The sequence below is a fragment of the Lepisma saccharinum genome, chromosome 3 (assembly GCF_977018435.1).
Source record: "Lepisma saccharinum chromosome 3, izLepSacc3.1, whole genome shotgun sequence".
Taxonomy (NCBI): Eukaryota; Metazoa; Arthropoda; class Insecta; order Zygentoma; family Lepismatidae; genus Lepisma; species Lepisma saccharinum.
Window position 1 is genome coordinate 127,264,015 of NC_139231.1, and position 27,536 is coordinate 127,291,550.

The 27,536-nt window shown below is 39.0% G+C and overlaps 1 long non-coding RNA gene across 1 annotated transcript in view; it reads left to right on the forward strand.

The window, feature by feature from the left end:
* The first annotated feature begins 1,998 nt into the window (after nt 1–1,998).
* The window catches only part of LOC145985673 (uncharacterized), a 678,988-nt gene continuing 653,450 nt past the window's right edge, over nt 1,999–27,536 (forward strand). The window contains exons 1-2 of the long non-coding RNA XR_014441427.1: nt 1,999–2,033; nt 5,562–5,626. This is a non-coding gene — a long non-coding RNA (uncharacterized LOC145985673). The remainder of the gene's footprint in view (nt 2,034–5,561; nt 5,627–27,536) is intronic.

Genomic DNA, 27,536 nt, shown 5'->3' on the forward strand with positions numbered 1-27,536 from the left:
AACTTATCTTGCTTGCCTGAAATAACACATATGATTGAAGATATTTGTTTTTTCATATTGTCAGTCAAAAATAACTGTTATGAATATGAATTCAGAATATTGCACAATTTGATAATTTTGTCATGTTATACAAATTGGCTTTTTTAAACATCATATTTAATGAAATTAGTTTAAATAGTAATTTCAGACATTTAATTGCATTATATGAATAAATTTTGAGTAATCATATGACTAAATTATTATAAATATTGCACAAGTGTGGAACTTTGGACTTAGCCTAACTATTTTCATATGTTGTTATGACAATGTATTATTTTTATTGTCATAATTGTACTTGAGGGATAATGCATCCACAATAACTAATCAGCCAACACATCACATCGATCTACATCCACACTAAAGGAAAGCTCTAGCACCCTCATTATTTAGAGAGGCTGCAGGAGAATTTCTGAAGGACATACACTAGCGTTTTATAGCGCCTGTTTTTGTCTTCTTCACTCAATAACTAAACTAACTCTCTAGCCTTCTTAAACGCGAAGGTTTATGGCTGCAGCAACACAAGACTTCCAACTGTCCCTATCCTGGGCAAGATTAATCCAATGTTTTCTAATTTTACTGATTTCCTTTACATCCATCTCAACGTTATCCCTCCATCTTCGTCTTGGCCTTCCTACAGGTCTGTTACCATCAGGGCCTAGTTGATTCTTAAGTGCCTATTTCGCAGATAAATGCTTTCTGGTGCCTAATACGGGAAAATGATGAAAAATTTGTTTTAGTGCCTTTTGCCTGCCTATTTGGAGAGTTTTTAGTGCCTAAGAATCCTCATGATTGACATTTCTTGAAGTTATAATTCGAATTCTCTTCCACGATAGGAAAATCAATATTGTCATATCATTGCTAATTCTTTTCGGTGTATCTAAAATTCCCTCTAAGGCAGTACTTTCAGCGTCAAGTCCAAGCTCTGGGACATGAAATTGCCATACAGTTGGCAACACTGTAGGGATCCGACGCCCATTTGAAACAAAGAGTAGCTATTTGGAGAAGCGCAAGCAATAACTTCGAAATGTGATTCTTGTTACAGCAACAGTAGGAAGACGAGGCTCGGTCTCTTCGATAGACGAATACTAATCAGGTCAACAATGGCGGAATAGCCATCCTAATGTGCCATTCACTCCGAACTTACAGACAATGAGTAAAGGAATTACAAGCAGAAGATACTCGAAGGTGGTCATTTCATTACCTGTTGAATTGTGTGATACAACTCCAGAGGAAATAAAACTTAAGGAAGAATGGATGAGCCAGTGATGTTGAGCACAGTAATATTTGAATTTGAATTTTGATGACTTAACCTTACTTTTCTAAATGGTGTGCTTGAAGATGGTAATGTGTAGATGTGCATACCCGAGTCGTATGCGAACGTATTCACGGATTGTAACACGGATTTAACTAAAAAGAAGAGATGAGAAAACAGACCAGAGAGAGAGAGAGAGAGAGAGAGAGAGAGAGAGAGAGAGAGAGAGAGAGAGGGAGGGGAAGACAACAAACAAGTTAGAGGGCGGAAATGGAAAGAAGAGGTGAGAAAACAGACCAGAGAGAGAGAGAGAGGAATACAACAAACAAGTTAGAGGGGGGAAATGGAAAGAAAAGGTGAGAAAGACAGATCAGAGAGGGAGAGGGGGAGAGAAAGGAAAGAAGAGTTAACGAAACAAGTTAGACAAACGAACGGAAATGAAGAAGTGAGACAGACAGACGAGCGAGACAGAAAGGAAAGAAAAAGAAAAGAAGATAAACTACTAGTAGAATAGAAGAGCGAGAGAGAGAGAGAGAGAGAGAGAGAGAGAGAGAGAGAGAGGAAGGGCGGGAGAAGAAACTGACTGAAATAAAATGAATGGAACAATACGTCTCTGTGTGGGGGGGTAAAAGAGAGAGAAGAGAGTATAACGAGGGAAATAGGAAAAGTTCAACAATGAGAAAGAGAGATAGACGAGGAGAGGAAAAATGGAGGAAGTGAGACAGAAAACGGGAGACAAAAGGTAGGAAAATGATAATTCAACAAGCAAAGGAATGCGCAAGAAAAAATAGAGACAATAAGAATTATGAAAATCTAAGAATACGAGAAAAGAAACACGGAATGGATATAATCGAAGAAAATGAATGAAGTAAGGGCAGCCTATTTTTCCCTATTTTGAACCCCTTCGAACCTCCATTGGGGTCCTATATGATACATTAGAATATAACAAGGTGAAATAATAATTCCTTCCATTCTAAGCGACCACCATTTCCATCGGTTTTTCCAATAATTTTACAAGAAACATGAGCAAGGGAACAAGAAGAGATAGTAAAGGAAATGCTTTATTTAATTAGATGTAATGTGACTAAGTGAGATGTGTTAACAAGATTCTCCATTCTCCACAAGGAATGGAACCCCAGTCTTTCAGGAGCATTGCAACTTGTTTTAGTGGTAGAAAACGTGTACGCATCCTCTATAAGTCACTTATTCCTTGACACAGATAGAAATCTGCTCTTTTTAACATAGCATGCATACAGACCTAACCTTGCACTTATCTTTGTTTCCTTGACTTGCGGTTTATCTTTAAAGATTTCAACTCTGTCCTCATGCTGGACAACAATGCTTCATTGTAGTGTATACTGCGTAGTTGGTGTTCAACAAAGAAGTACATTTATCGCTTGCGCTCTGGAGAAGCCTTGAGCACCGTGTGTGTGAGTGTGTTCAATCGCAAATCAGCCTTGTTTGATTTTCAGTTCTGGTTGATTCTCAGATAGGCGGATCAGGATTGGGCTTATAGTTTAAAGTGATTCCTGATTCAGATTACTAAGCTGACCTCCGTGGCGGAGTGGTTAGCACAGCGCGCCACGACGCCAAGGGTTACAGATTTGAGTCCCGACCTGAGTTTGGGTGTTCTTTGTGAGTGTCTGTCCTTTCATCAGCATATCATCCATCTTCATCGTCGCGATTAGCCAAAAAAATAATAAGACTACTAGATATCCCGGTCGAAACATTTCTCTATTTCTAATCCTGACCGCAGTCGGCACTTAAAAATATTGTATTTTTGTCAGCATACTTTGCCCCTGCACAGCCTTAGCTTTCTTCAAATACTTCTAATTGTCAGATTTTATGGGTATTTAATAAAAGGAATGTCTCCAGAAGATTCGCTTTGTTATTTTAAGTAGCGGGCTGAAATGATCTTTCTTCTTATTATAACACCAACTTTTTTGCACTCTTGGTTGAAATTTACACTCACAAATGAACATCTACGTCCATGTCGTGAGTCGGTGGTGACTCCCTCCGTAATTCTAATTCATCAATCCAAAGACATGATAATATGCAATTGCACAAACCTTCCAGATTAATAGCAAATACTCGACGTAACCGTTTAATACTTTCTGCGTGTTTCCTGCAGGGTTGTTCGAGGTCCAGGAATTGTAAATAAATTCCATTCCGGTCCAGGAGAGAAAATCTGCAAGGCTAAATCTGTTCTGGACCACAAAGAACCTTTTTATCTGCAAAGTATTTCAATTCGGTCCAGGAACCTTTTTTTCCGGATCAATTTAAATACTGTCCAGGAACCTTTATTGAGGATCAATTTAAATTTTGTCCTGGAACCTTTTTTCCGAATGAATTTAAATGCGGTCCTGGAACCTTTTTCAATAAAAGAATATGCAACTTGGACAGAATTTAAATTGTGCTAGAAAAAAGGTTTCGTTCCTATCGAGGAACCCAATAGAATGTATAGGTTCCATTAACATCCCTGGTTAACTGTACTCTTGTGAAATTTCAACGTAGCTACAAACTCCCAGAAGAAGAGGGACACTAGGTCTTGAAGTCTTGAAGTCTGTCACCGCACTCTCGTAATTTCAATCGAACCAGTCTTGTTCCTGGAAGATCGTTTGAGTACCTCATTGTCAATTCTCAGCATAGTTTCCCCCAACACCTCCGAAGATAATGATATGCCAGTTCCTTGATCTGAACAAGAACTGCAAATCGTAGAAAAAGGGTAAAAAAGACACTCCGACGCAAGCTGGGAAATTCTTCGAGCACGATTGTCCTTCCAAGCAGACGACTGAGCCAGAATTTCCAACGTGCAGAGGCCGATTGAAATGCAGCGGCAAGTGCCAAATGACGGATATGGCCGCCCGCCTGACAATGATTAATGGTGGACATGATAATGATGAAATGTTCGCGGGCGATGCATGCGACCAAATGACACCTGTCAGAGGATTTATTTTTTTCCGTTTTTCCTAATCCTTAGAGGGCAGGAGCGTGCTGTTGTCTAGGAAGCGCCACCTTCACCTAGGAAATGTTCCTTGACCTCCTCGAGTTTCGCACCTTTGCAGAAATGGCAGCTGTCTTGGAGGTCTTTCAAGGTTGGTCGCGGCAGGGCTTTAATTTCTTGGGTTGGCGCGGAAGTGGATTTCAGGAAATTTTATAGGCAAAATGCATTTACATTCAATTTACCGTGGCTCTTTGTTGGCGCTGAATGGGACGTGTACTTTACAGCTGTTTTCACCTCTCGAGTTGATCACGGCCGTTGGTTTGAATTTGTCCATTTTGGCGCCCTAGGCAGGATTGTGGTTATGCACGCACCACCAAGCATCGACATTTTAAGTGGGTCCTTCGATATTTTCTTCTAATGCTTGGTTTGTGATATTTATATCCTAATGATTTTGAAATGAGCAAAGAAAGGAAACATCATTAAATAATAATATAGACTGTATTTTAACATTCGTAATTGTATCTCTGATTTTTGTTTAAAAAAAATTAGCATATGTAATGATTAGGACTCGAATTTTTATGACATCATATTTTTCCAGGGTCTTGTTTTCTGTTTAAGTTAGTTTAAGTACGTTTCTTGGTGTTTTGAAATCAATAGCACTGTTTTTATTGGTCATATAAATGCATATTTCTACTATATTTTCGGTTTAGGGCATATTATAGCCCAAAAGTGTGTAATAGGACATATTATGGCCCAAAAGTGTGGGAAAAAAACATATTTCCATAAAAACTAAATATGCTGATCAAGGCAGAAATTTATTTTATTATAAAACATAAACTCTGTACCAAGTACATTTGTACTTGTCTGAAGAAGACCTTGCTAGAAGGTTGAAACGTTACGTTTAGTTTATGTTTTATAATAAAATAAATTTCTGCCTTGGTATATTTAGTTTTTATATCATGGTAACAAGGCTTAATGGTGTTATATTTTCATGTTCAACACACAGTACTTCCAGTGTTTAAAAATAAATTCCTGGCTTGTTTCGCAAACTTATCTAAACGGAGGATTTTTTTTTCAGTTTGTTTTATACCTTGGTTGGAAAATAACCAACGGTGTTTTTTCCTGGACGTGCTTTAAAAAATAAACAGTGAAATTGTTTTCCAGTCGTTCTCTTCGTTGTCCGCAATGGCTTAAAGATTGTTAGGCTATTGTTCATTCCTTATCGTTAGCTGTTCTGCCCCTCCCTTTCTATACACGGCAATCAGTGAGGGAGCGTATCAGTGCCAAGGAAGGGGAGAAAGGAATCCTGTCGTTTAGAGTTTGAAGCTTCCAGTTCGCAGTGCATCCAGAGACCATCTTTGCTCCAGAAAGTAGGGGAACGAATTTTGCAGGTAACGCTTACGTTGCTATAATTTCAAGATGCTGAAAGTGAAGTGGCCAGAGAGTGTGAAATTAAAAAGTTTTGTGAGAGAGTTTGGTGAAACGTTTTTCAGTACTGATGGCCGAATTTTATTTTGTAAATTGTGTTTCATATAATTTTTAAATGTCAGTCATTTTTAAATTTTACATATATCGTATTCGTCATATTTTTAGTTTTTAAGGTCATATTTTGCTAATTTTAAGGCCATAAATGCATGCATATTACAGAAGTTTTCAGGTCATAAAAATCCGAATCCCAGTAATGATATTTCAGTTATGTCTTAGGGCCTGAAAAACATCTTTAAAACGTAGCTACCATTACTACAACAAGTGAGAAACAAAATTCCAAGTGTAAATTTCTGCATCGCATGTTCTAACTTAGTTGCCTCTTAAAAAACACAAGCTTTGAATAACGCCCTAAATTCAGCTCTCATTGCTTACCTCTCGCCATGGACCTGCACTTTATAAACAGCCAATGGGTCATATATGACCCATAGAAAGTATAGGCGAAAACAGCCAATGGGTCATATATGACCCATGGTGCCGATTACAACATTCACGTGCTTTTAGGACCTTCATACTTGTATGCGAGGTTGTAAACGCTGACAGATGTTGAGATAAGACTTTGGAATGTCATGTGGAAGAAAACCCACCCCCATTCTCTAATATGCAAATTAGCTATTTTTGCCAAAATGCAGGATTGTACATATTGAGTCATATTTCAGCCTGTATGAGGACTAGAGACTTGAAAGAAGTTTCCCTTTGTTGCAAAAGGTCTATTCTTTGAAACCAATGCAAAGGTTTGCGCCCTTTTTCCAAAATAACTGGAGAAGAGGGGGCGAATGCCAGATTTTTTCATTGAAATTTGGGGACTTGACCCCTCCCAACCCCGTTTTTCTCACTTGGGCTTTCTTAATTGTTCACGGTCGCATGCTGCGATGTTTTTGCTTTCAAACAAAAGTTATCCGAAGTAGATTGCTCAAATAGTCTCGGAGATATAACGTTTTTCTGAAATAAGTGTAAAAATTTAAAAATCGTGCGCAAAGGCCGCAGCGAGAGAGGGGTTACTTTCGAAAACCGGCTCGGCTGTTTAAAGGTTATGCACTGAAAGACTAATTGGGACTGGAGTCTGGACCTACATGTAAAGTTGATATCCAAACGACTATGTTACTTCACCTGGTATTGAACCCAGCACCACTTGATTACAAGGCGACCACGTTACCAATACCCCACCGGGAAGGTCACTGCCGTTGGTGGAAACAGATTTTTTCTTCAAGAGGCATCTTACCTGTATAATACCGTGATGATGCGTTTCAATTCAGGGTTCAAATTCAAACCTCACGAATGCCAAGTTCATATTGATGAGGTTGAACTTTCGAAGAAACAGTGTTTAAGGTTACTACATGGGGTGGCAATTTTTGTGAGCGGCATGTTCTTTGCGAGAATTATGCTTTTCGTTTTGGAAAGGAGAGACGAGACATCAATGTCCATGCTTTCTGGTTGCATTGCATGCATTTGGTAAAGATACCCATACTTTTCTGAGAAGACGGTGGTATGTCTGATCATAGATGCAAATTTTGAGGGGCAAGACACATTCTCCCCCCTCCCTTCCCCAAATATCTCGGAGCGAATTTTCAGTATAGGAAAGTCTCCAATTTTGTTAATTTTCGGTATAGTAACTAATTTTGACTTCCTAATCACGAATCTGTTGAAAAAAAGTGGGGGTCACGTCTGAAAATTTGAAAAAAGCCGATTGATTTTTTTTTATATATATAGGTGTATATGCGTAGTTTTACGAACAAAAATGTAATCTCCTGTCATTGTGTCCAACCACGCCGTTGTTTTACAAGAAAATGATTTATGATGTTCAATTCTAGTACGATCCCTTTTTTTTTCGATGAATTTAGGGGTGATATGAGTGCTAATTGAACCTAACCTAACAGGCCTAACCTAACCTCGTGTGAATGGTTCGTGGGGCTACCAGTAGATGGTTTTTAGGGCTAACGTCAATGGTTTGTGGGACTACCCGTGGATGGTTTTTGGCGCTAACAAACAATTTTTCATCAAAATGTACAATTTCCAGACGTGACCCCCGGTTTTTTACAACAGATTCGTGATTAGGAGGCCAAAATTAGTTAGTATACCGAAAATTAACGAAATTGGAGACTTTCTCTATATTGTAAATTCTTACCAATATCTCAACAGACTTGTAGATTATGTACACAATATATCTATTCGATGCAAGTACCCCTCCCCTACCCAGAATTTTCCAGCGCCACTGTCCCCGAGTCTTTCTATTGTTTTTTGTTTCAATGCTGCTGGTACTGAATATCAAACGCTACGAATTCTGTCTAAAGCATGCATTGTTCTTTGCGTATGTACCTTATCATTATCTCGATCCTCTTGATTAATGTAGAGAGAAGCGGAGTAATAGCAAATAGCAAACAACCCTTTTGTCTGGGCACCTACATCCTCGTCTATACGCTGTCCCGGGAATCTCTGGAGCGAGCGAACGAAAGCAAGTCTCTGCGCCAGAACGGACTCGAGAGGGTACGACCAACAAGTGCGAGGGAACGGAACTGCGTGAAGGGACAAAAACGACTGCAGTTACCAGCGTTTGTACTGCTTCGCTCCGCCCACTCGCTTTTTTCCCTTCTCTACTTTTATGCGTGGCCTTGCTCCACAAATTCCCGGGATAGAGCATGTAGAGTATATATACAATTAACCGTTTCGAAGAAACGATTCATGCTTGTAGGGAGGCAACCAATTATACTTGGTCATCAGAGTACTGTTCTGCAAAGCACAAGTCAGCGTCTGTCAGTTTTAAGGAAATGAAACGAAAAGTAACCCATTGGGTGTCAGATTCGATGTACAAATACACTTCGCGCTGCAGCTCGGTTATGAGCGGAACGGCCTGGATGCCTCCCCGAAAATTAAAACCGGTCTTGGGCGGTCGTTCCGATCCACCTAGACCACGCTGATGCAGATATTTTGTTTACTGTGTGCACTCTTGTGCTGTGTTCACAAATACTAGGTATATCATGCACCCAATACCTGTGCTCCTCCACCTCACAAGAAACAACCATGAGCACTGATGGTGTCCTGCTGACCGTTCACTGCGGTTTGTGCTTAGGTTTGAATCAGCGATCGGCAATGTTCTGAGCAGCGTCAGTTTATTGCAACCGTACACATTTTTTTTCCAGAGATGTAAGGGACTACATATTTGCAAACTTTAAGTATTACATATGCAGTGATTCATAAAACTTGCAATTATGCTCACCACTTTCGACAGCTTCCCGCACTTCGCACGCTGCTTAGAGTTAGCAGTTATTATCGAGCTACTACCGCAGATTTCCGTGGCGGAATTGTTAGCAGAGCGCACTACGACGCCATAGGTCTTGTGGGTTCGAATCCCGTCCTGGGCATGGGTGTTCTTTATGAGTGTCCCTTCATCATTTCGTCATCACTCATCCTCATCTTTGCGATTAGCCAAACGTGGCAAAAAAGCGAAGTAAAATAAGCCAAACCAATCCATCAAATTACTATCGCATTGTTAAATAACCTAAGTGGTGCCCAAGAGTGTACATTCTCAATTATTATTTAAAAAATAGGTGCTAAGTCATGTTAGTATTTCAAATAAAATATATTTACAAATGGACAGTGTTGGCTTTGTATTGCTTTAGGATTTCCATTCCATGATATATTTTCCGAAGTGTAAGGAGAGTTCGGTGCGCGTCACATAAAGAAAACATGTGTATATTAATTGTAGCCTGCAATGAGAGTGTAAAAATTCCCACAGTGACGTCAATTTAAACTTAAGGTCTCCGTTTTTTTTCACCAATTGAGCATTACTAGTTAAAATCATTCTAGAACTTTGTTTTCCAGTCTGGTCCAAAAGGCATACCTGCAACTCATGCCTATTTTATTGAAATAAAAACTATCTCTCTCCGACCTACTAGCAGTTAACATTATCAATAATTGGTAATGTGAAATCAACCTTAAAATTGAGTTACCAATATTTTTTCACATGCAGTGTGGACAAACCAGCCTAAAACTTTAAAAGAGATTTCGTTTCTGCAGGCTTCTCGTCTAATGTAGTAGCTTCCCAACCATCCATTAAAACATTACATCAGTATGACAAATATTGCTGTCTTGGATTTATTTCTGTTCAATTTTGTAAGTTCCGGTTGCTTATTTGATTTTATTATTAACTATTTCAGTATTTTGTGTGTTTACTGACGTGCTCCATCTGGAGTTCTTTTCAGTAAATAAATAAATCCGTTATTGACGATCCATATTGTTACATCAAATTGGATGGCATCGACTTTGACGGAGGACAAGACTTGGGTGCATGTTTAAAGGAACCAAATGCATCTCTCGATCAGTATGGAACCATGCTGAGTGCATAGGTGTAGATGTATCTAAATTGGATGTGATTTTTGGTAAACTAGTTTAATTTATCAGCCGTTTTGTAATTTCATTACTTCACGAGTCATCGAAGCATATTTTATATCTATAACCCAACAGCTGCATCATACTCGTCTTATTATTTCTCATTTTAAACATATTTAAAACGTACCAAAATTATGCACGATTGCCCCACAGCCAGTGGCGTCATCTTACATGCGCCCGTGGGGCCCAAGCCCACCCAATAATTTGGCGTGTTACTATTATTGTCTTCTTGATTTGTGATGGATTGCTTATTAAAATCAGTAAGCAACAGATTGAAGGAAAATAAGTAACGATACATTGTTAGTGTGCTTTAATATATCAGGATTAATGCAAGGGAGGGTTTATGACATATTTTGGTTAACTTATTACTTAGGCGTTTGAGTCCACTCGTGTTTTTTTCAAAAGTTGGCACTCCTACCCACAGGTGGTGGAAGTATATACTGTTACACATTTGCATTTAAACCCACATTACCTCACATTATAATCTTCCCAGTTTATCGTAATATTTTGCAAAACTTTATTTTTTACGCAACGATTAGATATGGGTTAAAAAATTATAAAAAATGTATTTGTGATTGCAAATTTCCCTCATCTTTTCCTAATAAACTATTTGGAAATATTAAAAATAAGTAAGTAACTAGGTTATTATTTATGATGTTGCAGACTAAAGTAAGTTTCTAACTGATGTTTCATCAAACTTATTATAGGTCCGCGGATATGATTTCAAATTATGGTAAACCGGTTCTGGTATCATATGTAGACCCCAGTGCCTTCGGTTTCATCAACGTCTGACCTCCTTATTGTTGTGCGACTACCAGCTTACCCGTAATTAGTGGTAAGTTGCAACAATTCATCCACTTAATAAAAAATGCATGTTATCAGTTTTGTAGAGGGACTCTGTTTATTATTGTAAACGGTCACGTTACAAAATTTGACAAATAGATTGGTCGTTCGCCTACGTGAGACCTTCCTTGGGAATCAGATCAATTACAATCACGGACATGGTCTTGTTTGTAAGTGGAGAACACGGATTATTTTTTTGTGGTGTGGTTGTTGACTTACAGGTAATTAGCAAAAAATGTTAAGTTAATATCTGCTTGTAATATCTGAACGTTGGTCTATTATGTTCCCATCATGTGATCCAAATCATTGATGGAAAGAGGCGGACTGTCTGAAGGGATGTGAATATACGACGTAATTTTGAACAGTTGTAAAAAAATTAGGCCTATAATAGCTTATAAGATGGTGATTTTAACTCTCTGATAGAACGGCGCGTCATGTCCGCTAGCTACTGCAAAAGGAGGCGTGGTTATGATTCGCTTGCTGCTCTGATCGAAACATAATTTACTCCCCGGGTGCCCAGAGCGATGTTTAAAAGTGTTCCAATAAACTGCCAATAATTCCTTCCTCTGCTGCTCTGTGTGTCGTAAACTTTCCATGGTCCTTCTTCCAACAGGGTCCATTAGTGTCTTTCGCGCCACAAATCTGCTCAATTGCGCGACGCGGCGTTAATATCGCGGTACCTAATGTGACGGATCGAAAAACTTGAAGACGTTTATGTCGTGTTGTAAATAAGACCATAAAAAGGTTAGTTTTTTGTAAACTTTCTAAACGCTCGCGTTCCGGAATTGCTAACAAGGAACGAAAACAGATGGCGAATCAGGGGAGTTGACCACGAGCACACACGCGTTGTGACCGTCCCCTGCACGTAGCTATCATAAAACAGTTCTTTGAACTTGGAAAATGAACTTACTTGGTTTTTTGGTCAGTCCGAATGAACCATCTGCTGAAAATGTAGCCGTTCGCGTTATGGCCAGCACGTTTCCCAGTGTCAGAGGCTTTACGGATGTCCAGAAGAATGTACTAATGGATAGGTTAGTGGAAGACGGAATGGACAAAGAAATCCAATTATTATCAGGCACGTTCGGTTCACAATCTTCCCCAATCACTTAAGCTCTGAAGGTGTTTTAATTTTGCCGAGAGGACAAGAGTTGATATTTGACTATGGATTTGTTTTGTCGCAAAAAAAAGTTTCAGAAGTGGGGAGTTACTGCGCGAGGCACTTACTGTGGTGCCACGCCTTCTGAATCGGAATCACGGATGCCAATGGCTGAGTTATCACCGTAAGTAATAAACGTCCACGTTTTCTGCTGCTGCAATGTCGCCTGTCAACCGTACACCAAAAGTGTGAGTCCGGTTGCTGTGTCGTCCGAATACTAAATACCGGAATCGACAAGAATCCAAGGAGCAACAATTTTTTTCGATGCAAAGATGGTACATTAACAGTCGTGTTTTCCTTGGTCAGGTATTCAGATCAGTGGTCTGGAGTCCTCATTTTTTGCTTTCTATCTTTCTTGCTGGATTCCTCGAAGTTTGTGCAAGCTGATTTCAATTTCTTTGAACACCCGTTTGGCGTATAACATGCACTGCGGACGTAGTTTTCTTCCTGGAGCATTTTAAAGCTTAACGGATATTTGTCAGAACGACATGTACATATTTGGTAAATTCTTTCCAAGAATTGAAGATCCTATATCATTACTGTGTTCAATCTTCAAATCAAAGTTTACGCGTACAACATTAAGTATCCTTTTATTTCAGAATTATTTCAATTAAATATTTCTACATACCAAGAGAATATTGTAATACGATAAGTAGTATATGATTCAAGAAAATATATGGAGGAGTGTTTAGAGTTACAGTAGCTGGAACAATGATAATTAGTTAACAGCACGATTTAACGTTTAGTCGAGTTTTATGGCAAACGACGGTGTGTTATTCAAACAATTTTCGGGGAGGGGTGGTAACTTATTTCGAAGCGATATATGTATGCAGGTTGGGCCAAAAAGTGACGATTGAATACTGATATTTTTATTGTGAAAAAATGCTATAATTAAAGCAGAAAATGTATTGAACTTAATATACATTAAAAAGTGAAACAAATTAATATAATTGTAAAATATAGAGTTTGCACTAATGCACGGAGCGAAAATACGCAAATGAACGTTGTCAGGTTCGTTCCCATCCCAAGCTTCTTTAACTAAGCTTTAAATAAAACCTGACTTCTGTTTGGACTGACTGACCTCCATCGGAGAACAAACTTACTTTGATTTTTGTTATTTGGCGTTGCGTTTATGCCGATTTTGGCTAATAGCAACGATGAGGATGAGCGATTAATTGTAATTAAATTGATGAAGGGAGACTCACATGCTCCAGACCGGGATTCGATTCCTGGAGCCGGAAAACAGACGAATTATTTCCAGACAATTTATGTGAAGAAGATAAACTTTTCTCCCAACCTACGATAAATTTTTATCCACACGCACATAGTACTCCCTCAAAGGCTAAAAAATTCCTACCGCAGAAGAGGATACGGTGGTAGGAATTCCACCTTTCCCTTACAAATACCACGATGGCAACGATGGTTCAGCGATAACGGTGACTGTTTCGTGTCCGGTGTTTATATGTTATTTAAGTGATTCTAGTGCAATCTGTGAGTTTATATCATGCTTGCGAAGAACAGTAAGTACGCATGAGCACTTATTTATAAAAATAATTACAAATATTTGACTTATATACAGTAGTAGATGTATTTTCTAGTTCGTGAATGATAATGTAAACAAACGGGGTTGGACTCAGAATTGCCAACTCAATTTGGATTTTGTTGGCTCTAACCGCAGTGTTGTTAGGTCACCAAGTGTGATAAATTATTTTCTAACCGGACACTGACTCAACACCGATAAGATGGGGGTTTGTGGAAAATGTTCCAAAACGGTGGTGCGACAAGATATGTTTCAAAAGATTCAGTGTAAGACCTGCAATAATATTTATCACAGCGCCTGTGTGAATTTAAAGGAGGATGACATTAAATGTATGCGTTCTATGGAACAATCATTGATCTGCGATGTGTGTGTAAAATCTCGCCGAGGTAGTATTGGTGATGGAACACCCGTGGTTTCTGATGATCATCATCCTACCCATGATGAGATGTATCGTCTTTTGTTAGATATAAAGGAGGAAATAAATGTAATAAGGAGAAGTAATAAAACGGTGGAGGATGAGATTGGGAAATCACTGAATTTAGCTCATGAAAAATTAGACGAGAACGCCAATCTATTAAAGTGTCAAAGCGTTGAATTGAAGAAATGTATGGAGGTAATAGATGATTTAAGAAGCGAGAATGCCAGATTACAGAAGAAAATAGGAACTTTAGAATTACAGTTGGATGAACTGGACCAGTATGGTAGAAGGAACACTTTGGAAATACATGGGGTCCCAACTAGTGAAAACGAAAATGTAGTAAATATTGTTAAGAATATAGGTCAGGCTTTGGATGTAAAACTTGAAGACAACATGATTGATTGTTGTCATAGATTGAAATCATCAAATCAAAATGTACCTGGTATAATAATTAAATTTGTAAAGAGGGACGTCTGAGATGAAGTTCTTCGTAGACGTAAAGTAAAAAGGACGTTACACTGTAGGGACTTCGGTCTGAATCAGGGGGGGCCTGTATATATTAATTGTAATTTAACACCGCTAAGGAGGAGTGTATTCAATGAGGCTAGAAAACTTAAAAATGAAAGAAATTATGCTTTTCTTTGGATTGACTGGGCAGGCAATATAAAACTTAGAAAAGCAGCTAATGACTCTCGGGTACATATACTTAAGTCAGTGCATGATGTTCGTGCTCTTGTTTAGAATGGCGAGGCATACAAATTTGTCATTTTATTATCAAAATGTTTGTGGCTTAAATACTAAACTAACGGATATGTATCTGAGTGTGTTAGCGAACAATTATGACATAATTGCCATAACTGAAACTTGGCTTACGGCTAATGTAACGGACTCTGAATTTAGCGATAATAGGTATGTAATTTTTCGTCAGGATAGAATGGATAAAAGGGGTGGAGGTGCTTTAATAGCTGTAAAAAGTAATTATTATGTAAGAAACATAGATGTTAATATTGAAAATGTTGAGATTGTATGCATTAAGATTGGGCTTGAAATTTACTCTTTAATTGTAATTTGTGTATACTTCCCGCCAAAGTCAAATGTTATAGCTTATCAAACATTTTATGCATTTGTAGAAGATATGTTTAATATATGTAGCTGTAAAATTATAATAATTGGAGACTTTAATATTCCGTCTATTATTGAGTCAACTCATGATTTGACACAAGGGAATCAAATTGAAATGGAATTGCATAATTTTGTGTCTCTGACTGGTCTTGTTAGCATAAATAATATTAAAAATATCAATAATAGAACGCTTGATCTAGTATTAACGAACGTAGATAATTTACCGGAAGTTCGAATGTGTACGGATCCTCTCGTGAAGATTGATAGACATCATCCACCGTTAGAATTACATGTCAACACTGGTAATGCAAAAAGTAATATTAAAAACAGAACTACTAACATTCTTAATTTTCGGAAGGCGGACTTTTATAATATGTATAAAGACATTAAGGAAGTGAACTGGGATGCATTAGGTAACTTTGATGATCCAGATAAAGCTGTATCGTATTTTTACAAAATATTAAATGAAGTCATCACGAGACGAGTACCTAAAAAGAAACGTAAGAAACGGTCTTATCCATGCTGGTTCACTCAAGAAATTATAAATGTGTTAAAGTCAAAGGAAAATTATAGGAAGAAAAAAGAACATTCAGCTAGTAATCTATTAAGATTTAAGGAGCTTCGTAAAGAATCAAAGAAGCTGATTAATGCTGCATATAGAGCATATATTAGTAACTCCGAAGAAGCTATTAATACTAATCCAAAGTGCTTTTGGGATTTTATTAACAATAAGAAGAAAGGGAATACTCGAGTGAATACAATGACATATAAAGGTACGGTTCTTGATTCTTATCAGTCTATCGCAGACTCGTTTGCTGAATATTTTAGTAGTGTCTATGAAAAAGAGGATACAGAGCTGTTGGATATTGGTAATTTAACCATGGATGTGAGTCACTGTTTAGTTGTAATGGAGATCAAGGAGGATGAATGTAAACAGTCTATTCGGAAATTAAAATCAAGTAAATCTTGTGGGCCAGATGGAATACCCTCGTATGTATTTAAAGGTTGTGGTGAGTGGTTATGATATCCTTTATGTAAAATTTATAATCTGATTTTAAATTCGGGTAAGTTTCCTACTTTATGGAAGATAAGTAAAGTTTGTCCCATATTAAAATCTTGTAACCCTAGTGACATCACAAATTATAGACCGATTTCATTAATATCTGTACCTGCTAAAATATTCGAACAAATACTCTACAATAAAATATTTTTCCATGTTAAACCCTATTTATCTTCTTGTCAACATGGATTTATACCGAGAAGATCTACTGTAACTAATCTCGTTACCTTTACTCAATATATCGCTGAGGCAGTTAATCAAAATCAAGCAGTAGATGCAATTTACACTGACTTTGCAAAAGCGTTTGATAAGCTAAATCACCGCATCCTTTTACAAAAATTGGTACAGTTCGGTTTCTCGGATGATTTAGTTGCTTTATTTCAGTCTTACATATTGAATAGAGAGCAGTATGTTCTTTATAATGCTTGTTCATCGAGTACATATATTAGTCATTCGGGTGTTCCACAGGGATCCAATCTTGGTCCCTTATTGTTCTTATTATATATTAATGACTTACCTTCTGTTGTTAATTACTCAAAGTGTCTCTTATACGCAGATGATTTAAAACTCTACAAGAATATTGTAAAATTTAAGGATCTTACAGAATTACAGTCCGATTTGAGTGAATGCCATCAATGGTGTATAAGAAATAAGCTCTATTTTAATGTTGCTAAATGCTTTTCCATAACATTTACAAGAATTTCATCTCCATTTTTATTTAATTATACTATTGGTAATGTGGGTCTTCAGAGAGTCAATATAATTAAAGATTTAGGAATAATTCTGGATTCTAAACTAACTTACAAGAACCATGTTGATAAACTAGTAGTTAATGGTTTCAAAAGTCTGGGATTTATATTTAGAAACACAAAGGAAATGCAGTGTAGTAAAGCCTTAACAGTTGTGTATAATGCTCTGGTGAGGAGTAAATTGGAATACGCTAATGTAATCTGGAGTCCTTACTTCCAATTATATATTGATAAACTCGAACGAATCCAGAATAAATTTTTAAGATATCTGTTCTTTAAAAAATACAAAAAATCGTCTTATGTGTTAAGAATACCTTATAATATGCTACTAACTGAGTTTGAATTTTCCTCTTTGAAAACTAGATCTGATATTGCAAAGCATATTTTATTATATAAAGTTGTTAATGGTCTAACCGAAACAGAAGAAGTTTTGCAAAGATTAAACTTCTGTACTAAACCTCAATCATTAAGATTGCGTCAACCGTTTATATGCACTTTTTCCAAAAATTTGGTCCATCAGAATTCTGTGGTCATTAGTATGTGTAGACTACATAATAATATTGTTAAGGATAAAATTGATGTAGATTTTGCATTCCCTTACGCAAAGTACATATCAGTAATAAAGGGCTACTATTCAAGACAAAGTTAAGATGTAACGATAAATGGTATTTAATTTTCTTATTTTTATGTTGTGTATTGTATGTATTGAATTGCACTTAACGTTATGGATTTGTATATTATCTTTTATGTTTATGTTTATATGTTCGATAATCTGAAAAATATCAAAATGAGAGTTGGGTGTTTATCTCTTTTGCTTAGTGCGGGTTTTAATATGGAGTTTCGTTATACTGTTTGAAGTCTGAAGCTTCAGCTTCATGTATATTGGTACTATAGTATTATTCTAATTTTATAATTTTTATTTTGTTGTATTAGTTGTATTATGTTTGTCGGTGGGTATATTGTATTGTATTTGTATTGTATTTTTTATCTTTTTATTTTCTTTTTTCTTTTTTTGTGTTGCATAATGTGAGTATTGTTGTAATATCCCATTGTAATTGGAGCATTGCTCTGTTATGGGATTGCTTATAAATAAATAAATAAATAAATAAATACCACTTTGGAAATAATAAATTTAAATGCAGGATATGTTTTACTAAGTTTGGTAATTTTAGTTTTTAGTAAAATGTGATAATCTAATAAATATGTGCACGATTAGTCAGAATTATTAAAACTAAAGCTGCAGGCGAACAAGGAGAATTATCATATTTGAGAAAACAGTCTTTATTCTAATATTTAATATTTGGTTGTTCTCTGTGAATGTCTCTTCATCAACATCATCGTATCATCACTTATCCTCATCAGTGACGCCGATTGGGTTCCAAAACTGGGGGGGGGCAAGGTATAAAAACTGGGGGGCAAGAAAAGCTTACTTTCCTTTTGTACATAAGGTTTAGCATAGTGTGAGGTGGCAAAACGTGGGGGGAACTGACTCCTCGCTCCCCTAATCGCCACCACTGATCCTTCGTGATTAGTCAAAAGTGGCATAAACGCTACGCTAGATAAGAAAAATTCTATAAACTATGCAGGGTGCGGCTGAAGTTAGCGTCCTTTTGCTGTTCTTATAATCTTTAATGAACCTTTTGTGATGATCAGTTTGAGTCTAAGTGCAGTAGAAAATTTATAGTTCAACAATACCACATGAATGCAATTATGTAATACTAGCTGATTGCCCGGCGTTGCCCGGGTATTTATTTATCCTAATCTTCTATTACACAGGAAACTAATGAATTGTAACTATAGTCTAAAATGAACTTGGAGTTGAACGGGAGTGTCACTATTCATCTTAGCGACCCCGAAAACTATGGATTCCACTAATATCGAATGTTTTCGTTATTTTTACATGTCACCCTCTCCCCACCCTAACCCCCAGGGGTGTCTTACCCCACTGTATTTTTCCCATATTGCAAGTGATATGTGTTCCAAGTTTGGTTGAAATCGCTCAAGGCGTTCGAGAGTTATGCCGGAACAAAAACACCTACACACCCACACACACATCCATTTTTATATATTAGATGTAAATCGTTTACATATTGATAAGAATACAAATTGTTTTAGGTTAAACCAAATGTTTTTAGCTATTTGAGAAGAGCGGGCCTTTTGCACTGTTTCTGAGGAAGTGTTTAAGAGTGTCCTTACACTTTTTAATGTATTGTATACGTATTTCCTGAGCAGGTCTCGTTACATCCTTGCACTTTAACTTTTCCCAAAGAGCTTTATACACCATTTGTTTTATATTTTAATGCAAGGGTTCTTCTCCGTCGTATACTGAGAAGGATGAAAAATGGCCATGCGTGCCGAAGCACGCAAACATTTTAAATCAATCAATCAATCAAATTGCTGTCCTTGCGAGACAGTCACGTACCATACCAACTTCAACAAAGCAAGCCATAGGATATAATTCTTGGTTAATGTCTGACATTTTGTCTCGAATTGTATCTTGCAAATCAGAAATAATTAGGTGTTTGGTGTGGTACATAAGATCTTTAAGATCACCCCACACAGAAAGAAATAAGGCGGCATTAGGTCCGACGATCGAGGTGGCCACTCAACTATATGGGCCAGGGAATTGAGTTACTAACTCAACACGGCAGTTACAATTAAAACATCTTGAAATTATTCACTTAAGAATTTTCTGGTACATCTGTTCAGAAAACTCAGAAGATTCTTCCTGTTGTAATTATTTATTTGGTCCGAAAACCTTTTTTTCTAATTCCAAAGACATCTTAGTTTTCAAAATTTAAAATTTCGGCTCGTTCCTCGAAACATGATGCAATTTTGAAGCCTTTGCCATTTTAAGCCACAAGTCCAGTGACATCTTAAACTACATGAATAAGGAATATCATGTCTTGGTGCAAGAGTTAAGCCGAAGATGCATGAAGCAAGCGTTCGACTGGTTACATACCGAACAAGGTCCTTTCGCAGCAAGAATGTGGGTAGCAATGCTACAAGAACATTCCCGCAGATCTCGTTCAAGCTCGGACTTCCAACTACCAGATCAAGTAGCAATGCCCAAGGAAGGACGATAAGAATTTCGCTTTTGCATAAACATATGCGTAGCGATTACAAGAAGTAAAACGCGTTTGGTACCTGTGGAAAAATTCGAAAAAAGGGAGTCTTTTTATTTCAAGTTTTATTGCTCCGCGTGCTGGGGACGTATTAAGCTATCTGGATTCTTATCATGCGGGTGTCTTGGAAGCCGGTTGATGGAAGTCGTGGTTCGGAATAAGAATTACTTGAATACGGGTTGCGCATGTCGTTGTCCTGAAGTTGCTGCACTGGCAACGTAGTTAGCACGTGTTCTGGGAGTATTTTATTGTAGTAAGTTTTTGTCCTGTGTCGTCTCTTCTCTGCTAGGGTGAGATATTTGTGAATAATAATCTTGTCGATTGCCTATGGTCAGGATTAGCGTATAATTGGTTTGTAAATTTGAAAATAGGTTGAAGGAAATTTGGGGATCACGGGATCGTAATAACAAGATCCCTCCATAGGCGCCGACTCCATGGGGCTTAGAGGGGCTCGAGCCCCCGCCCCAATGTTAACGATGCGAGGGCAGATCCCCCAAATAACTTGCTTAAGAGGTGTAACGATATATTTTGTGCTTTTAAGCTGATTCTCAGCAACATACACAATATACACAACCATACATTTTTGAATCCTTGTCCCGAGGTTCAAAACTTGCAGTACCTGAAGTTCTGTGGATGCTAGTTTAGGCAATAGACACGTACCTCTTCAAATTACAACTTAACGCCCATTTCCTTTTAGATATATATAGGTTTATTCATAATATATTTACAGAAGTTAATTCTTGGCCGTTATTCACAACATTACATTCCGGTGTACCCTGTCCCCCCTTCCCGAAGAGAGTGTGTAGACTCGCGTAGCCACTGGCTCCACGAGTAAAAAAAAATATAACCCTCAGTACCAAAAAAGGTGGCTGAAGGTATGTGTGATGTGTACCCGGTTTCCCACATGAAATAAACTATTGGAATAATGTGAAAAGGAGCAAGTGTGTGTACTAAAAGAAAGAGAGAAAGTTAAAGTATCCGCCTATTCATATTATCAAGAGAAGTCTTCGTTTCGCCCCATAGAGAAGAGACACCTCTTTACCTCGCCGTATCGCACCAAAACATCTGAGGCCGACTGCTGCCTTCCCTTCCTTTTATAGGCCCCGCTAATGACCTAAACCGTTACTGGAAACTTACCGCTCCCCAACGGCCAAGAACTCAAACGTACAGGACATAGACATACACAATTTATAACATAAAAAAGGATCCAGTAATGATCGCATCATTACATAGTCCCCCCTTCCTGAAGAGAGAGATATCAAAGTTCTGTAACCTACAAAAAAAAAATAATAATAATATACACAAAACACTTGTTCGCAGTTTCTGTTCACTTCAAACACACTTTCATTAGGTCACACGACACTGACAGTCAATGTTCACTCTAATTTTGTCCACAAGTGTACTTTGAGATCTGCGTTCTTCCCTCAGCACTGGAGCTGGTTAACCCACGTCGATTCTTACCCACTCAGCATCTCTTCCATCCTTCCTCCTGGACCAATTAGGGACAGTCTCCTGGAAATCCATCCACGTCACCAAGGCTGCTGGTTCGACTCCCGGCAACGCCACTGCTCTGCGCTCCTGCTGAGATCGGAAGACACCGCTTCGACCGGGTTCCACATGAATGGGTCTAAGTGGCTCTACATCCAGAGATGTCACTGCTATTCACTGGATTTTCTCACCACCGAACTGCGGCTTCTCGACGAAAATACGCGGTAAAAGAATACGCACTAACTTTGCGTTACTTTTGTTGACTGCGGAGCGAAACGTTTGCACGAGTAGGTGCGAGGTATCAGAGAGAGAAAATAAATGAAAGATAAAAAATAAAGAAAAGATAGATAAATCCCTATATACAATATTTACAAAAATCCCCTTTTGAAATTAGATCAGAATCTGTTTCTCAGCTTGTAACGCATCTGGGGTACATCTTCATTCTCGTCTTCTGGAGAAGATACGTGCGCTCCCTTCGCTGAATTTTGCCCGGCTACTTTCTTCGCGAACTCAGGCGGCGAAGAATAAGGTTTTAACTGATCGCTGTTGGCTCTCAATATTCTTCCGTCCTCGCTGTGTTTTAGTTTGAAAGTATTTGCCGAAGTTTGCTCAACAATTGCGTGCGGTCCAGAGAACTTCCCCGAGAGTTTACTAGTTACTCCACGGGCCTTATCAGAGAGAGGATGTTCCTTAAGCCAAGCTTTTTCCCCCACCTTAAACGTGCACTTGCGGCGTTTCTTATCATATACTTTCTTCTGTGCATTATGCATGCGCTCTTGATTGTTGCAAGCTATCTTCTTGGCCTCTTCTATCCTGAATTTCGTTTCCTCCACGAATTCCAAGATGTCCTCCTGTCTGATTTCAGGTCCTTGAGGCAAAGCGTCCCTGGCCTTCTCGAAAGGACCCCTCACAGAACGTCCAAAATGCAAATATGCTGGACTGAATGTGGTCGTGTTGCAAACTTGGGAATTCAATGCGAACTGCACGTACGGTAACGATGACGCCCACTCGTTGTGCGACGAAATTAGTGTGGAAAGAGCACGTTTAGTTGCCTTTACGTAGCATTCTGCGAGATTGCCCTGCGGGCGATATGGAGAAATTCTGATCTGCTTGGAATCAAACATCTTCATCATCTGTTTCCACATTCTGGAATTGAAAATGCTTTGATTATCAGTGGAGATTCTCGGGTAGAATCCATGGATCGAGAATATATCCAGTAATTGTTCTAGCACAGATTTCGCAGTCACAACGCGAAGAGGGCGCAAGATAGTAAATCTGCTAAAACTATCAACGCATACTAGAACGTATTGGAAATTTCCCTTTTTCGAACGAACGACTGGTCCCAGAATGTCACAGTATAAGTTCTTGCCAACTTCTGTTTCCTTATTACTTGCCATGAAGCCTTGCTTCTTAGTAGTGTCCCCTTTAAATACACAGCATGGTTGGCACGACTTACAGTATTGAATAACGTCTTTTGTTAGGCCTAACCACGTGTATTGTTCTCTGACCTTTGCTAAAGTTTTTAATCTTCCAGGATGAGAAGCGAATGCACTATCATGCAAGGACATAAGAATTTGCGCACGTAGAGAAAGAGGTGCCCATATTTTGCCAGTTCCTTTCTCTTTGTACTTTTCTGCAGGCAAATTTCTCCTAAGGATTCCATCATCGTCGAAATACGAAGATTTGGCCAGTGTCTTCAACTTTCCCTTGTACATCTTCGTCCCTTCCACCTCCTCGTTCCTAACAGTCTTCGCTAAGTCTGCAAGAAAATTATCTTTCATTTGCTCTGAAATGATTGAAGTGGTGTCCAGAAGCCTGCTCGGATCCAGCGGTTCGTGTTCTTCATTCCCCTCGGCCACGGAGAAAGGCAACAATGAAAAGCCCTGCATCTTTTCACTTTTAGAGAGACGAACCTTGGGTAGTTTGATCCCTCGAAGCAAATTTTCTCGTCGTTTCTTCTTTATTTGCTTCGCGCTTTGTATAGTGCACAAAGCACTGAGGTCAGCAACTGGTTTCTGTGCAATATCTGACGAATCGATCACAACTCCGTCTTCCATCTCGAATTTTACGTAGCCTTCATCATTTTCATCTTCCAGGGGGAATGTTTCCTGCGCTGCGGGTAACCCGTCGTACTCAGACGGATGGGTGTTGCATACTTCATTTCTCGATAGAAAGTCTACCAGATTTAGCTCTCCTTTCACGTATTTGATGAGCAGAGGGTAGCGCGAGAGACGAGCTGTCCACCTTGACATCTTTGCGCTCTTGTTTTCAGTACTGAATATCGTGGTCAGAGCACTGTGGTCAGTGAAAACTTCCACTGCCGGAGCGTGGCAGATGTACTTGTCGAAAGTCTCGACTGCAAGGAGCAAAGCGAGGAATTCTTTGTGCGTTGTGCTGTAGTTCTTCTGGGCTTGTGAGAACTTTTTACTTCCAAAGGATACAACATGCAGTTTCCCCCCTTGGTCCCTCTGTCCTAGTAAGAAACCGGCGCAGTTATCGCTCGCGTCGCTGTAGATGACGAACGGCTCATTCAGTACGGGAATGTACAAAGAAACGTTATTCTTTACAGCTTCCTTCAGTTTGGTCAGGCACTCTTCGTGAACATCCGTCCACCGAAAGCGAATTCCCTTACGTAACATGTCAGTGAGAGGACTCGTCAACTCTGACATGTGGCTAATGTGACCTTTCAGAAATCCGAAGAATCCTAAAATGCTCTGGAGTTGCTTCACATTCTTCGGAGCCCTTATCTGGTCCAAATACTCAATCTTGGATGGGTGGCACATCACTTGCTTGTGAGAAATTCTGAAACCCAGGTAATCCACTTCCGAAGTAAAAAGTTGGGACTTCGATGGTGAAAGTGTTAAGTTCGCCTTGTGTATTCTCTCCAAAACTTCTTTCAGCGCGAGCAACAATTCTCCCTCCGTTTCTCCATAAACCAAAATGTCATCGTAAAATGCAATGCATGAGACACCCTGCAGCTCTCCAAGGACAATATTCATCAGTTTCGCCAGTGTGTTAGGGATCATGCTCAATCCATAGGGACATCTCAAATAGCGAAAGATTCCTCGTGAAGTGTTGAATGCCGTGTATTGGCGTGAGTTTTCTTCCAATAAAAGCTGGCCAAAAGCGTTTACCAAATCTAATTTACAGAAATATCTAGCCTTGCCTAATTTACTCAAAGATTCAAACATATCCGGGACTTCATTCCTAGATTTCTTTGTTACTGCGTTTGTCTTTCGAGGATCCAGGATCACCTTGTATTTATCCCCTTTCCTGATTAACAACGGTGAATTAATGTAATTAGATTTGCAGGGCTCAATGAAACCCCCAGCTAACAGCTCATCGATACAGTTATCCATTATTTCTTGCTTTTCTGGAGTCAAAATACGAAGCTTAGAATAGAATGGTGTCCTATCGGTTAGTTCTATTTTGTGCTGTAAGATGTGTGTAACGCCAGGTTTTTCAGAAAAGACGTTACTGTAGATGTTTAAAATATCTGCTAATTTCTTCTTTACTTCTGGTGAACATTCCGCACGCTCAATCAATTCTGCTATTTCGGGACGTCTTTGGCAATATCCCATCGTCGCGGTTGTTGCATCAGATGTTTCACTTTTTCCCATCGTCGCGGTTACCGTCGCGGTTGCCCCAGCTCCAGCCTCCACAGTCGACGTTATCCCCTGCAGAATCGGAAGACTCATCCCCGCTTCCCTCTTCTCCGCAGAAAACAAATAGATGACGTCACTGTCTGCAAAGCTGTAGCCTCCCTCTTTCAAGTGCAGAGATAATCCGGCTTGCCTTATGAACCCACGACCTGCGATGAATCCCTTGAAACAATCGCGCAAAACGACGAATTTATGCCTAAGTTTCACCCCATTCAAATGTACAGTAAGATACATTTCCCCACATGATTGTACAGAGCCTACTGCCAAAGAAATATTGATACGTTTATTGTTAATCTTATTTCCTTGTTTTTCCAGTTGTTTTGCTATCTCTAAATTTACAGTGCTCACAGAGGCCCCTGTGTCTACGAATAAGGAGAAGTCCTTTCCATTGATTTTACAGGGGACTAACGGCTCTTTGTCGCCAGAAGTGAAATTCCTGCAGTTGCGTATCTTCCTACTCCCCCCTTTGTTTTTCTTCCACGCAGCGCCTGCTACGATGGCGGTGTCGCTCTGTTCGGGCCTAACGAGTTTTTTGGAGCAGTATACATGGCGGCTTTGTGGTCAAGACCGTCACACCGAAAACAACGGATCCCCCTTCTCTTCGTCGGTTCTTCTGCTCTCGACGGGGTCCCAACATTCCCGGAAAAGCTTAGCCGGTTGACCAGTCCAGGATTTATGGCGCTCATCGATACTTCTGTTCCCACGCGGCCGAAAGTGTTCATTGTCCCCGCGGCTGCTAATTGCCTTGTGCCACTCGCTGAAGTCGGCATGGCAGACAGATGCGGCGAACTGTTGTCCCTCAGTTCTGGACAATAGTACAGGGCTTCTGAATACAGTCTCTTTTGAATGTCCATAGAATGGGTTTCCAAATCTTTGATTGTTGCGAATGTTCTGTTGTACAAGTGTGCTCTGAATTTAGGATGGGAAAATTTCAAAACGTGCTGGATGACCTCGTCTTCTGTCCCCCGTTTCTCCCTCATTGCAAAAAGCTTCCTGGTGTGTCGAATAAATGCAAGAAGAGACTGGTCTGGTGACTGGTAATTGTTCTGAATTATCCTTGCTATTTCCGAATCATAATCGACACTAAAGAATTCCTCAAGAAAAACCTTCTCGAATTCCCTAAAAGTGCCGAAAGGTCTCGAAAATCTGAACCAATCTGCAGCGATTTCCTTCAACGAAAGCGGCAAGATTCTATCTAAGAGAAAAGTATCCCCAATTTCCATGATTTCCTGATAATTGCGTAATTCATACAAATAATCGTGTGGACTTAAATCGCCGACGTTTCCCTTAAAGATCGGAATGTTAATGTTGCTTTTTTCCAAGATTTTGCTCATTTTCTCCTCGCCCGTCCTTGCCGAAGTTCCTTGCGTACGGTTTAGAGAAAGTCTCTCAAGTTCCCCAACAATATCTTCCTCAGGCCTTCCTTCCAAGTTCGCATTGCCTAGCAACTTGCTAATGAGCTCCCTGTCTATTTGAATTGCCATTTTGTCTTCTATTATTTTCTTTCCACTTCGCAATAACATATGCCTTCAGTACTTCTCACAAAAAATATCCCGGACGAGCCCCCAGTATGTAACGATATATTTTGTGCTTTTAAGCTGATTCTCAGCAACATACACAATATACACAACCATACATTTTTGAATCCTTGTCCCGAGGTTCAAAACTTGCAGTACCTGAAGTTCTGTGGATGCTAGTTTAGGCAATAGACACGTACCTCTTCAAATTACAACTTAACGCCCATTTCCTTTTAGATATATATAGGTTTATTCATAATATATTTACAGAAGTTAATTCTTGGCCGTTATTCACAACATTACATTCCGGTGTACCCTGTCCCCCCTTCCCGAAGAGAGTGTGTAGACTCGCGTAGCCACTGGCTCCACGAGTAAAAAAAAATATAACCCTCAGTACCAAAAAAGGTGGCTGAAGGTATGTGTGATGTGTACCCGGTTTCCCACATGAAATAAACTATTGGAATAATGTGAAAAGGAGCAAGTGTGTGTACTAAAAGAAAGAGAGAAAGTTAAAGTATCCGCCTATTCATATTATCAAGAGAAGTCTTCGTTTCGCCCCATAGAGAAGAGACACCTCTTTACCTCGCCGTATCGCACCAAAACATCTGAGGCCGACTGCTGCCTTCCCTTCCTTTTATAGGCCCCGCTAATGACCTAAACCGTTACTGGAAACTTACCGCTCCCCAACGGCCAAGAACTCAAACGTACAGGACATAGACATACACAATTTATAACATAAAAAAGGATCCA